This window comes from Anas platyrhynchos, chromosome 4, assembly GCF_047663525.1.
Source record: "Anas platyrhynchos isolate ZD024472 breed Pekin duck chromosome 4, IASCAAS_PekinDuck_T2T, whole genome shotgun sequence".
Lineage (NCBI taxonomy): Eukaryota > Metazoa > Chordata > Aves > Anseriformes > Anatidae > Anas > Anas platyrhynchos.
The window spans coordinates 31399862-31415278 of NC_092590.1; the positions used below are offsets into that span (position 1 = coordinate 31399862).

Below are 15417 nucleotides of genomic sequence, written 5' to 3' on the forward strand. Positions count from 1 at the left end.
TTCAGGTGATGTCCTGACATCGATGAGCAGAATGCATACTGCATGGTTTTGTTCGAGCCCTGGTTCTGTGTGTATCCTTGTTACATGGGTTTAAATACAATAAAAATGATTTTCCAGGCTCAAGACAGAATGTTTTCCTTTACTGTGCTGACCTACCAAACCTCTACCTACAGAACAGAAGAGCTACTTCTGCTAAATGATTATTTAAATTTAAATTCAATGACACCTGCATATGCCATTATTTTTGCATAATAATACTTAATACTGAGGTATTAAGGAGTATTCTCATACTACACCTTTGTTTCACATTCTGTCTGAAGCTCAAGTGCCCATCCAGTGGCAGTCTCATATATATAATTTATTATATACCAGTCATAGACAGGAAACTGAGCACTGGATTTTAAATCATTCATCCAAGTAAATAAATTCAGACATGCTGTCAAGTAGCACAGGAATCATAGTAGCTCAGTTTTAATACTGTTCAAATCCAGATGGGGCCAGCAAATTATATTTAACTTGGAAATGCAGAAGGAAGTATGTTTTGAAAAGGAGTTAATAGTGAAATCAAATATAAGTGAGACAATATGGTAAACTGACAGTGAAAACAGTTATACTGTGGGGTCCCACCTCATGAATACAAATTAAAGTTGAAGAAAGTAAGTTTTAAATTCTTTATTCATTTGAATGAACAACAATATGGGCTTTTTTTTTTTTTTTTTTTTTTTTTTTTTTTTTTTTTTTTGTCTGTGTGCTCAGAAATTCACTAAAAATGCTTATAAAGAAACAGCATTGAGCTGAGCCTTTTCTTTTTAGATGAGCAGTTCCCAAACTTGCACCATGGCCACGCTGTAATTGCAGCCCTTATTTCCATCAGGCTCTCAAATGTGAATGCTGGCAGCTACTTTCCTGTTGGCTCCACACAGGTGTCACAGCCTCACTCACACACATTAATGTCCTTACCTTGGAGACTTTAGAGTGGGCACATCTGGAAATGTCAACAGCTTTGCTGTTCTTGGCAGAGTAGCACGTAGAGACTAATGTGGTCTCTATCTATATTCTGTTTCACAGTGATGTGCCATTTGGGAAGCAGAGGGAGGTGTGTAACCAGCATTGCTTCTGACCTGGAGGATGAGGTTGGGAGCTGAAAGGTTTCCACGGTGCAAGATTACTGAGACTCATCGTACCTAAACTTGAATTGTTAATTGGGGCATTAAGAAAAAAACATAGGCTCTGTAGATACTTATTATACTTAATGGGCAGCTCCAAGGGGTTATTCAGCTGGTCTTTTGCCACTGACTATAATGAGACCCTTGGGTGATGATGCTTCTAATTTGATGACCTACTTACAGACCTAAAACTATTCCATGTAAATGTGCACCAATTTCTAGTCCAATCTTGTTCTTTAAATAGTTTGTAATCTGGGGAAAAAAATGTTCCCCTTTAATACTTCATTCACCCTATCCACAAAGGATTTTTTTGTAAAAATGTCTTGACGCTGTGTAGAATTGCTGTGTAATTTCTCCTAAGTCATATTTCTACTGTGTTTGTTGGTGGCAGTGAGGGGGTAACACTAGAATTCCAATGTGTCATGTTGGTATCCAGTTATTAATTTGCATTTTTTTGCATTAATTTTACTGATAACATTGTAAGTGCATACATTAAAATAGAGAAATACCTGGCTGGGGCAATTTTTACTACAGTGTTCTGTGTCAGTGAGGCAAAATAAAATTGGTTTAGTTAAGTACAGGTTAAATATTCTTATATTCAAGAACAGGTTTGCTGTAAAATTTAGCTTACCATGCAATATGATGTTAAATATTATAAAACAGTAACTAAAATACGGTACTTGCAAGAAATTATCCTTATGGTTCTGAGAAGGAGACCCTGTTATAATGATAATACAATGCATAACATTTTCAGAAATGCTGTCACGCAAGAAATGGGCCAATTGACATATACAAGTTAAACCAATTTCTGTAAATGAGTTTTTCAAGAAAATTGAGTGTTACAACTACATTAATTAGAATGGAGGAAAGTTAAAGCTGCACTTAGCTTAGTGTTAATAAAATGCAAACTTCATGAGTTCAAGGGAATCAACTAAAGGTTAAAGTAATTAACAGCTGGGTTTGGAAGAGAGGAAAAAGTAATGTGCAGGGGGAACTACATTGTGAGGGAAGACCTAGCAGTCAGAAATAGATCGACAGCATCCCTCTTCATCTGAAATGTATCTGTAGTAGATTTTTGGTGACAAGGCACATGTAGAGTTTCTTGATTATATGCCATGTTATATAATGTAATATAGTATATTAGTATAAGTATAGTATATAATGTAGTGTAAGTATATAATTGTAAGACTAAGCAATAAAACAATTACAAAATTATGATTACAGTTATTTTGTAGGTTGCTTTTTTGTTTGTTTGTTTGTTTGTTTTGCTAATCTGTCTTACATTTTTGATTTTCATATATGCTGTTACCCCTCAATGAATGAAAGGCATGGTCTCATAATGGTAAACATAATAGTCAATACGCCACTAACTTTAGACTTTGGGTTTTTGTTGTTGCTGCTTCTGTTGTTTCATTTAACACTTATTTACTGGAAAGTCCCTGCCAAATGATATGCTCTTAGAAATGCCAGTTTCCTTCTACATATGGAGAGCTCAGCTCTGTTTGCAGCAGTGCAGGTATGAATGAAACTGGTATGGTATTGTTTAAGTAAATCATTTAAATTAATCAAGTAACAATGAGGAAGACACTGAAAATGACACATAACCTAGTTTATCCTTAAATCTGCTCTTTAGAGAATAAATTAGCTATCACTGAACTCACCATTGTCACAGTTCAATGACTGAGCTGAAGCAAATCTGAGGATGCATTCTCTGGTTGAAAGACATACCCTAATATTTGCTGTATCCTGATTTCATAAATATAATGCTATTTTCTTTTAATTTAGCCAGGTTAATGCTTCTAAATTAAATATTTATTAATCCCATGTCATTTTTAAGTCTGCATTTCACTGACTGTGAATGTTTGTCGTCATAGCTGAAGCAGTATTTCTAGAAATTTGACTTTAAGGCTCAACAGAGCTTTAGATGAAGGCAAGAGGGCTGCGTTTTGAAACTTGGTTTCTTCATTTCTTTAAATTGTGTGTTTATATTTAGCAGATTTAATTTTACTTCTGCTATTGATTCTGATGGATTTTCCACTGATATCTTAATTTCTATGCTGATAAATTGAGAAAAGGTAACAAAGGAGTACCAATTCATATGACTTACTCTTTCCTTCCTGGCTTACAACTATTTCTAAACTATACTGCACAAGAAACTATTAAGAACACCTAATATGCTCCTTTAATTATGTTTCATGATAGCTATTTCTGCATTTCCTGCTTTACCTAAATGCTGTTACTTTTTTTTTTTTTTTTTTTTTTTTTTCCCCTCTCTCCATCCTAATTATACTCAAGCTCTTCCTAACGGATTCCTGTCACTAATCAGAGAAGCAGAAGACTGCTTATTCATTTAGACAGAGCCTCCTAGGCTAATGTAATTACCTGGCATAGTCAATCATTTTATCAGTCCCTTTAACCTTTAAAATTAGGGCTCTTGCAACTTTGTTTGCTTAACAAACAAAGAGGCTGTCTGGTGCGCTATATGCTTAAAGATATTTTAAAATTCTAAATAGGATTTAGGATATTAAAAATAATAAGAAAAAAGCAAAAATCATACGATTTTTTTTAGCAAGTAACCTACAGTGTCTTGTAAAACCATCCTCTTCTATCTCATCTATTTCCTCTTTTCCTTTCCCTTCCTCCATACTTCCACCACAACCAAAAAAAAAAAAAAATCACACACGGTAAAACAAATGTTTCAAATTGACAAGTTCTTCCATGTATTGGGAAAGTCTCTAGTAATGCGGCTGCCATGTAGCATAATCTGAAGGTTTAAAATTTCAAGATGTTGGGCATAGAGGCACTGAAGTTTAAAACTTTTCTAGCGGAAAAAATCTGAAATAAGACTATAGAGTATTTGTATAACATGCTGCCACCATATAACAGGGCATCTTCAGCAAAGAAAATCAAATCACATATAGTAGATCCTTTGGATACGTAGTTTTGCAGACTCCCTTCAGGACCAAGTTCCCGTCACACTGCAACTGCATATTTAAATATCCATATTCATAAATATTCAATTATCGAAACTCAGTTCCCAGTGGCCCCTTGGTATGCCCAATGACTTAGTGCTCAATTCAAATGGTAGGTAAATATTTGGGCAGATATATCTGGGCAACTTGCCTGTAGTTTAAAGCATGGACAACTTCTCACTCCCTCTAGCTACTCTCCAGCCTGTCTGGGCACTGATCTGATGAATTGCTCCTTACCACTATTAAAATGTACCTTTTTGTGAGGTTGCAACCCAAAATCACAATGTAATGACTTAATCTTATTAAGATAATGAAGACACATTTAAGATACTGTAATTTTTTCTTCTTCCATAGTGAATTGAATCTACAGTCCAATTAACTTGTCAGGCCTTTTCTGGATATATTAGGATATTTTCACTGTACATGCAATAGGGATGGAAACATAAGAAAAAAATCTTTGGCAATGGTTACCAAGTTAGCCTAGTAATTTTGTATTTCTGTGGGAGACAGAAAAACCCTGAAATGTTTGAGATCTCAATGTTCTGTGTGCCATTAAAGTTTGAGTGGCAGTAATTACTTAGTCATATCTGTTGTTGGTTTTGAGTGGTCTCTTTCCTTCCTGTCCCTTTCAATCCCCTTCACTTCAGGTACTATAGCTGCAGCAATTGAGGCTATTATATGAACATACTGTATAATATTTTAGATGAGGTGACTCTGGCAATTCTATTTTGTCTGAGATTCATGGAAACAAGTGCAATTTCTCAGGTTCTAGGAGGCTCTCACCAGCTCCTTGAGTGTGCTTCTTGGGGTGCCAGGTAACTGTGAAGCTATAAGAAATTTCTGATTTTGTTGTTCATGCTAATATATTTTTCCATTTTTTTTTAAGCTTAGAATAGACTCTCATTGCTGCAGTCAAAGGTTGGCACAGCATTTTGCATAGCTAAAATGTACATACATGGAAATCTCTAATATTTCCAGTTTAAAGTCACATAATTCCAATGACTTCTACATCATTATGCCATATTACAGTAAGTGTGCACCTGTCCTACAGTGTTCCTTTTTCATTAGATATTCAGCTTACTTTTGAGTTTCAAACTGCAGGAGTGATCTTGGAATAGTCTAGATAACCATGTTCAGGCTCATTGCTATATGCATATATTGCAAGCTAGATCCTTTAAAATAGTTTGACTGATTTAGCTGAGTTCCTTGCTTACCTTATTAGACATCAGTTTTCCTTGTAAACCTTCCACCTTTCTAATAATTCCTCTGATTATCTCTAGTCCTTTTATGTGCTCTATTTTTTCTGTGATTTCATTAGTGTCTGTTTAAAGGAATTAACCTTGTAAAAGAAGAGAAGAGGAAGGTAATGAAGAGCTTGAATTGTTTTAAGACTTTGGAATCTCAAATTTCCAGAGACCGAATCATTTCACCCTCTGCAAATTGTCAAAACCTATTCTCTAAAATCACTTAGATTGAGATGTAGCAAGACCCATGGGTACCATATCCATCAGCATGTTTATTCTTTAATAAAGCCTTACCCTACTTAATGGCAATACTTGTCTTGATGGCAGATCTTCACTCAGGAAAATGGGTGACTAGTTTTATCAACCCTTATTAATAAGATAACCTCTCCCCACCCCCCCAAAAAAGTGACATGGTTCAGCAAACATAATTTTGTTGGGCTCATTTTTGTGTATATGCTCAGCATGAGGAACATGCAATGCACATTACCCTGTGTGGAAGAAAATATAGATGGGAGTTCCAAAGGGTAGGATGCTATGTTCTGAACTACACAAGATAAATTAGGAAATTGTGGCATCGATATTAGAGGAGGCAAGTTATGCTTCTTTTAAGCGTATAGTGACTGTATTAGTCATCATGAAAAACTTGCTAATTTTACCCTGGATAAATAAACATATAGGTGTATATCAGTCTGTCAATTAAATGCACTTTCCCACCAATTGTAGAAACACTGGGAGCACAAACTTAACAGTTACTGTGATCTAAATCATTACTGGATGCAATTAGTTTAAGAGGGATCATTGTGTAACATAATGACTGCCGTGTAATGCACTTCTGTTATATGAAACTAAAACTGCCCAAAGGCAAGTTCTTCACTGAGCTCTGGGTAGGTTAACAACACCAAGTGAAGTTAATGAAATTCTGGGAAAACTCTGCCTCCATGTTCAGAGCTGTTCCAAAGCAGCTCTGCAGTGGTATAACTGCACCCATCAACCAAAGGCAATTTCCTCCTCAGCTATGACCTGACACTTAGAGCAAATTTGCTGACATCCTCTGTGCCATTGCTACTATACTTTTCATATGGCAAGAAGGACTTTGAAGAAGAAAGCTCACTGAAGTTAAATCTGTTGTGTAACCAATGGTTTTTAAATCAGGAAAATTTAAGTAAAAACATTTCCACAATATTACAAGATAGCAGTATAAACTGATATGCCTGATGTGTTATAACTCTGATCCATGATGTTGCTATTTATCACTTCAATAGTTCTCTTCCCTGTGAAACTCTGAATTTCAAACTAAAAAACTTTCTGCAATAAAAACTGGAAACAAACCTCTTGCCCAAATAAAGTACATCACTTGCAAACCGGTTCTTAAAATAACTTTAACTGCCATAATAATCAATTCTAGAAAATCAGGCTCTGATGCTTATTGCTCAGATCAGGACTCTGAGTCCCCTTGCTCACTGCTGCAGACTCTTGGAAACTATTTTCCAGGGCCTCTGGCAAAACTGTGGCCCCTGCCCTAGAGTATTTCTTATAGTGTCTATGAGTAGTCTTGCTTCTAGAATTCATTTCCTTCCATGCCAAGCAAATGGTTGCATAATGTACATTTTCTGGCTAAATGGCCCACAAGGTTGAAAGCTGAGGCACAAACTTTTACATCAGTATTGACTTTTTCATTATCCTGATTGTCATCTGCATGACTAAGCCAGGAACCTGAAAGTTCTTGGTTTGACATTGGTGTCAAAAAGGTAAAACATTGCAACAGAAAGTCTCTGTTCCTAAAAACTTCCCAGCCAGATCCTGAGCTTCTAAAAACTGGCACCGCTGTGAAGCTGGAATATGATTTAATAGTACATTTCTTTCTTTAGGGAAAACAGTCATTGAAGCCAGTATGTCAAGTTATAACTCCTGAGGATTCAGGTCTTTGTTACTTATCTTGTAATATGACATGCATAAAAAACATAATTCTACTGCTTTGGCTAGAGCAAAGGGAAAAGCCCCATTATTTTAAAAATTAAGTATTGCTACATAAAGCTGTACAGAAATAACCAAATATTTGTGTTTTGTAGTAGTCAGAATGTCTTGGGAACTTAAACCTAAAAGACAGCTACTAGCAACAGTATTTCCCATGGGGAATATAATTCAAATTTCATTTTACTAGTTTCTCTACCTTGTCTTTTGTTCTTGGATGGTAGGAGAGAGAAAGATAATCAAGGGGAAGAAACAACTAAAACCACAGTGGCATTAACTGAAACAATACAACAGGTGCATATGTGTCTAGAAATACAAAACAACTTTTGCAAGTCGTTGTTTCCAGCTGTAAATGTAAAAGCGTAGAATTTAATGGTATCCTTTGGGGCTATGTAAAATGTTACTAACAATTGCTGCATTATATTGAGGTGTGATACAACTGGAGGCTACAAGCTGTTAGGTAGCACTGAATCTTGGGCATAATTCATATACCTTTCCATGCAAACATCCCACTCCCTTCCATATTTATCTCCTATCATTTAAGACCTGCTCAAGCACAGCAGCTTCTTGGTATTCAGATCACAGAGAATTGTTTAGTATGGCTAATGAAGAGCTGCCTTATAGCAAGAGTCCTGGGGAAAACTGAAAGGGTTAAGTTCATCCCATTAGGAAATCTTACTTCCCCAGAAGATGATGTACTGTAGTCTATTTTAAATCTGAAGAGTGGATTATGTAGGTAACTGAAATGTGTTACTTGTTTACAGTAAACACTTATTTGAAAGCACATTGTCTATCTGGTTCCTAATGCACCAAGAGCACTGAAAAACACAGAACTCCAAACTTTTGTATCAGCTTTATTAAATGATAAACCAAATGGTAGTGTATTTTCCCTACATTGCAAACAAATGTATCCCTGACTCCCATAAATCTAACTGAAGTATTATGCATCAAAATTGCCTAGGTTCAAGCTGGAGCACAAGTCTGTCTGGAAACTTTGTTGGCCTTAAAATTCAGCATGGTGTTGTCTCTGTTCATGGTGTTCTGTCCACTGTTCAACAACTGAGCTGTTTAACCACCTCATTCTCCTGTTGTCCTTGAAGTACGTCATGATGTTGGGCATTGTTTTCTTGGCTTTACTGAGAATGAATCAGACACAGGGGTCTTAGATCAAGTATTCACACAGTCAGTTATATATTCAGAATAAAATTCAGAGCTCCTGAAAATGAGAATCATTTATTGTGAAATCTGATTGAAAGGAACCTGTGTGTCAAAAGGTCTTCCAAACATGAAGTTTGTCATGAAACACATTAACTGTACTGCTCTTGGTATTTCATATAAACATATATATATCATATATATTTCATAAAAACAACCACAACTAGCAGTTTGACAACACACTGTTCTTTGTCTACTTAGGTATAAGTGTATAAACTATTCGACTGACATGAATTACTTGGTGTTATTATGAAATGTGTGGGAAAATGTAGATGCAAATAGATGAATTTGAATTTCTCAGTTATCTTTTTCCTGATAGGTAAAGACTGTCACTTTGGCTGACTTCCCTCCTTTGGTTTACAGGCAGCTATTCCTCTGGAGCAACCTTCTGGAAACAATTTCACTTTTATAAGTGAAGAAGCAAAACAGATCAATTAGTCAGACTGGAAGTTTGGTGCCGCAAAAATGAGAAGAAAAGGCAGTTCATCTCCTCCTGATTTTCTTTTAAATGTATTTTTCTTTAATTTCCCAGAGGAAATTGGAAGGATATCAAAAAGACATGTGCCATACTGCAGTCTCAATTAGTTTATAGTGAAACAGTGCCAGAGCAGGGAGATACAGCTTTACTGCATGGCATCACGTGGAATTAAGGAGCTAAATTAACCTCTAATGCTCTTAAAAAATAATAATAATAAAAAATTACAGCACAATAGAATTTGAGTGTGTTCAGAAGAACATTCCTTTGCTTTCTTATGCTTCAATGTTATGCCCTGCTGCATGCATTTAGAAGTTAATCTCCTTTCTTTTTCAGCTGCTGGCCACCAGTTCATCTCAGCAGGTTTTTTTTCTTTATATCTACTTTCTGCTGGGTAATTGCAACAAATGGCTTCATAAGGTAACTGCTGGTTTTTGGCAGAATAAGAAGAGAAATTCAGATAGTGAATAAATTTCACATCCCTTCAGATGCTGGACACTCTGCATTTGTCCAGCATGGGATAGGACCTGAATAGATTTTCTCATGGCATGCTGTGCAGAGTAGATCCTGTCTATGGTGAGAAGCTCTCCCTTTTGGTCATTTGAGCTAACGTAAAATTTTCCCACAGGACAATAACTGTATTCCATGTGAACTGTGTTCACATGGTAGTGTCTTGCTGCACTTTCAGATAAACTTTTGGGGCCAGTTTAGGGCCAGTTCTCTTCAATGTTTTTATAAATGATCTGGATACAGAACTCAAATGCATACTAAGTAAATTTGCAGATGACACTAATTTAGGAGGAGCTGTCGACTCCCTCAAGGGTAGAGAGGCCTTCCAGAGAGATCTTGACAAATCAGGGGGCTGGGCAATTACCAAATGCATGAAATTAAACAATTTAAAATTCTGCACCTGGGATGGAGCAATCTAATGTACAGGTTGGGGGATGAGAGTCTGGAGAGCAGCCTATTGTAAAGTGGTCTGGGGATTTTGGTCAATGGCATGCTGAATATGAGCCAGCAGTGTGCCCTGGCAGCCAAAAGGGCCAAGTGTACCCTGGGGTGCATCAAGCTCAGCACTGCTAGCTGGTTGAGAAAAAGGATTGTCCTGCTCTGCTCTGAGTTGGTCCAGCCTCACCTTGAGCACTGTGTGCAGGTTTGGGCACCACAGTACAAGAAGGACATAAAACTATTAGAGAGTGTCCAAAGGAAGACTATAAAGATGGAGGAGGGTCTAGAGAAGAAGATGTATGAGGTGTGGCTGGGGTACCTTTGTTCAGCCCAGAGGCTGAATGGGGAGGGTCAGGCTGGGTGTTAGGGAAAGGTTCTGCACAGAGAGCCTGCTGGAGTTCAGAAAACATTTGGACAATGCTCTCAGACAAAGGGTCTGATTTTTGTGTGGTCCTGTGTGGAGCCAGGAGTGGGGCTCCACAAGGCAAGGCCAGGCAGGTGGCCTAATCACCAGTAGCCAGTGGGAGCTCCTGCAGGCTCCTCTGTTACAAGGAGTTAGCTGAGTTCATCCTGTGGCTGAGGGTTTCTTGCAGCACACCACAACCTGAAGGCTATGCTGGCCTTTGCCTGGTGAAGCTGCTGGATGGACTACCTCTGTTTGTCTAGTCTTTACTACAGTAGACTTCACTACAGCAATCTCCTGCTCAGGACCAGCACAGTGGTGGAATGCAGAACTTTTCCTGGCATTACATTGTGGGTACATGTGTTATGTGGTCCATCCACTGATGGCTCACTACTGGAAAGAGTCAGAGCAAATACTTATTAGCATTGGGCTGGAGATGCTTCTTAAGTGAACGGAGTGCAGAGAAGAGGTATCAGAGTTTATTTTACTGCTATCAGGAAATTGTGGACAATACTGCAGAACTATTAGCCACAGATTCTTTACAAATAGTTTTCTTTTTCAGATGTTCCACTCAATCTTATTTTTACCTGTAGTCTGCTGCTCCTAACTTACCACCTGTTAAATATAAATTTGTGTTTATCCCATGACTAATTAATACAGAAGACACACGATTAAGTGTGGAGGTTGTTACTGCACGCTGTACACATGTAAGCAGAATGACTTCTTGATTTGGTGATTTTTCTGTGGCTGCTCTTTTTGAAGTGTGACAACATCCCAGCAAAAAAGCCTGCAGAGAGGCCTTCTCTGTGGTTTGTTCACAGGCTCATAGTGATAGCTGGATTTCACCTATATTACAGGAGGAACTGTGCATACACTGAGGGGAGTATTTTATAGGTAATGGACATGGAGACTTCTTAGGAAACAATGATGCCATCTCATTTTGCAGGCAGGCTGTTGGAAGGAGACCAGTGCAGACAGGATTATTTTTTATTTTTTTTTTGAAGAGTACCCTTTATAAACACCAGGCTAATGCTTGACTTGAAAGAAAAGGAGGTTGCCTCATTTTATTTTACTTATTTTTTAATTTTTGGTGTGGGGAGCAAGAGGGGGAAGTTGTTCGGCTTTTGTTTTGTCTGTTGAAGTCCTGTGGGGACAACGTATCGGTTGATTTGTAATCAGTAATTTGTAATCAGTAATTCCTGCTGGTAGTAAAATCTGCATAAAGCCATTGCAGGTGTTTTGGTTCAAACAGAGAGAAGATGTACAATTATCTTCTTATATGGTATTTTCCATAATGTTTCACATAATTTCATGCAGGCTTCATAATTCCCTAGTAATTTATTGGTTTTGCAGTTTTTACTAACTGTTTAAATCTTATAGTACAAAAATATTATTTGGGAAAGGTTTGGCTTTACCATCTTTGACAGATAAGTGTTCCTTTTCAGACTTTTCAGAAAAAATCTACTCTTAAATGTGACAATTTCTATCAGAGGAATTGGTTTCCTTTTTATAAAAGTCTAATGTCTTGAAGAGTGGTTTTATACTTGATGGGTATTTGCCACTTTCACTGTTAACATTGTTTCTTTTTTTCAGTTCATCTGCCACTTCAAATAGTAACCCATTTATCAAGAGATAATGCTATCCACTATTGCAACAGCAGAACTAAAGAAGTGCTTCCTAAGAACCCAGCAAGAGAAGGTATTTTAAAAGCAATGCTTTAATGAATGCTATGAGCAGAGAATTACCTTTCAGGATGAAATTTTCAGGAACTAATAACTACAGGCTTTGAGGAACTTCAGAATTTGGCAAAAATTCTTCTCACAGTGGGTATAGTGGAAAACTACAACTCCAAAATAAAACAGAGTTTTAAAATGAATGCTAGTGTAAGTAGCAAGGTGAGAGGGGGGTAGCAGGGCTGTATGCAATCTGAATACTCATGGAAGTAAAAGAAAGAGAGAGTGGGCTGGGTTACAATTAGCACTACAACATGCTAATAAGCACAAGGAGCTAGGAGAACTGTATTGTTTCTTTGCATCCCTAAGGAAAAACCACCATGATAACTTTTTAAAGTAAAAGGCTTTTTCACGCCCAATATGACTTGCCTCAGCTTGGTCCTCACACTCCGCTGAGCAATTTAGTGAGCTCCACAGAAGCTTTGCCAGCTGGGTGGGTGCATTTTAGTCAGGGGAGTGGGAAGGCACTCTGAAATTACTTGACGATTCTCACTGGGGTACTATAATTGGAAGAGCTGATGTGAAACACTTGTCCTCTAAGAAATGGAAATATTGATATGAAGAAAAATGTTACCTGCTGCATGAGGCTCGCTCTTCGGGAAACTGTTTCGTTTTGTTTGTGCTATTGTTCTTCTGTAATGACACAATTTTTATAGGAAGATTGAGCTGTCTTTTCTCATTCACACTTGATTGCTGCTGTGTGAACTTTCACAAATAGGTTTTTACCTGGATCTTTGATAAGGTGTTTGTTGTTTTTTTTCCCTTTCTACTGTTATGTAGCAGCAATGTATTTATATTTTTTTTTAGCAGTAGTGACGGATCTAGAACTAGACAGATCTAAAACTATCCAAGGGACCTCTTCATATTACTGCTGTTTGAAAGTCAGTGGATCACAGTGCCTAACTACTACTAGAACAGGATTAGTGGACAGCAGACTTCAAATGCTTGATGTTTACCTATTGACAATAATCTCAGTTTAATTCAGAACTGCCTATATGGTAAGCACAAAAATCTTTTACTAAAAGTTCTTTTAGACAATTGTATTGATATCAAATTATACTGTTTGTACAAGATAAAGGAACTGTTAATGATGTACCTACCCTTCCTTGCAAACACATGTACCCCATGTTACTCTAGAACTGCAAGTATTTTAGTTCTAGTGTGTTCAGTTTTAAATCACTAGCTAAACTTGCTAAGCAGGTATCATGAGCAGCATAGCTGTTTGTTTATGGCAGTGTCGTCATAATTGTTTGGAGAATCTGAACTGCTAAAAGCATGGGGAATTCATTTATACTAACCGAATTACAATTAAAGATTTTAAATGGTGATTTTCTTATATAAAAGTTTTTCTTTTAATTATTTGTTGTTAGCCTTCTGTAAGCATTATATTAAAAAGAACCAGCAATGTTATTTTGTTTAAAGATTCATTGGTTTAAAAGGTCAACTTTTGATATGGAAATTTGTAGGCATTTCTAGATGGATCTGACCGCCAACTGGTGTGGTTCACAGCCTTGCCAGTGGCAATCTGAGACTATTTCATTCCAAAATCTGTTTTTTAAACTAATTTACTCATGGTCTCATGATGTTTCTTTTATCACTTAGCAGGTGTAGGAAGGTGTTGTTGTATCATTGCTGATTATGCTGTTGTTAATCATGTAAACTTCAGCCTTTGCAATACCTTTGACAACAAATTTATGGATTAGTTATGTCTTGTGTTAATAATGTCCTTTTACAATCTGCTGTTTTAGTTCATTTGAGAGCCCATTTCTTCAGTAGCCATTCAAAAAGATTGATAGGGATTTCTATTACTTTTTCATTAAAGCCATCTTTTTATGAAGTTTACCAACTTATCTTTTTGCAAGTAATGTATTTATCAGCTGGAGATCATCTGATTCTTTTAATATATTCTGTTCCACTCTATTTAAGTACAGACGATCAGAATGATTCATGCAGCTGTAGATGAAAGCATACCCTTAATTTAAAGGACTGCATGGCACTTTCTTGACTGTATTTGCCACACCTTAACTGATTAAGAATAATCAAAATGACACTCCTCAGCAGTCACCAGCTTATTGAAGTAGAGTAGCTAAGGATTGGAGTCAGATTTTATTCATTTATTTATTTATTTTAACCTGCAATTTAGACAAGCTGGTGCTTCCACTGATCTGCTCCAAAGAATAAATCTTTTACCAGATGCTCCTGGGGAAGCCCTTCCACTCTGCTTCTATGCGTAGGCTGTCCCAGGGCACTACTTGGATATGGCAAGATTTCCAGGCCACTCATCCCCTGCCTGGTGAGTAGGTGAATATCTGCGTGGGTACTGCGTTGTCAGTACCTATCTCAAACAAACAAATCTGTAAAGCAGTTTCATCTAAAATACTGCAATATTTCCAGGAGAAATATTTTCTGATTTTAGCTGTGCAAAATTTACACAGGCATGACTGTATTTTGAAGGTTGTATTTACTGGTAATTTTTCAAGAGATAGTTTTCTTGACTTTCTGTTTTACTTTGTAAGGTGATATGTGAAAAATTGAACTTTCTTCTTTTTTTTTTTTTTTTTCTTCCTTAACTTAAAAAAGTATTAATAAATAAAAACCACGAGTACATTCGTAGGGGAAATAATATTAAAAGCTCCAAACACTATCTTTTCTCACAGCTGGGAACCATCCAGATCTGGTCCATAAGCAGCAGCTGCAGGGCGATAAATTGCATTCACCAGCAGAGGTCTCCCACAGCCTGCTGCTGTTACTGAAGCTGGCAGCTTGGCGCTCTGAAGACATAGCGAGGGAAAAATCTATACAATATCTGGAAATCAGGTAACGTTCTATCCTTAGCACAAATGGAAGCTTTTTTTTTTTTTTTTTTTTTTTTTTAAAAAAAAAAAAAAAGGAAACATTAAGAACGCTGTTGCAACTTGGCTCGATTTTTTTCCTGTTAAATATTGCTGAACAACATTTGAATAGTATTACAGAAATCATCTCTGTAAACAGCGTGATCACCAACATGCAGAATAACGCTACAGTGCTTGATTTTGCCAAGGAAATTCCTAAGACTTATGATGTACTTCATTTCGGGGTGCTTATTATGCTTTAATCACTGTTAAGGGAGTATAGGAACATGAACAGAAATTCACAGTTCAGATAAGAAAGCGATTTTTTTGCATACTGTTTATCCCTTTTTGCTCTCCCTCATGTATCCCAAAGATAAATTTATGTTAGGATACAAACAGAATCAGCTAGGCTATACCATTTCTTATTACGCCTCTAATTTCTTTAAAATAAATACAGTA

General features: G+C 36.8%; 1 protein-coding gene across 7 annotated transcripts in view; it reads left to right on the forward strand.

Moving 5' to 3' along the window:
- NPY1R (neuropeptide Y receptor Y1) overlaps positions 1–15417 on the forward strand; it is a 52073-nt gene that overhangs the window by 4215 nt on the left and 32441 nt on the right. For 3 of the 7 annotated variants that reach the window (XM_027456496.3, XM_038178066.2, XM_027456495.3), the window contains exons 2-5: positions 11988–12092; positions 12935–13125; positions 14271–14420; positions 14785–14944. The gene's annotated coding sequence lies outside the window, so the exon portion shown is untranslated. Of the gene's footprint in view, positions 1–11987; positions 12093–12619; positions 12870–12934; positions 13126–14270; positions 14421–14784; positions 14945–15417 lie in introns of those variants that run through there. The other 4 variants (XM_038178063.2, XM_038178061.2, XM_027456498.3 and 1 more) reach the window with 4 other exon arrangements.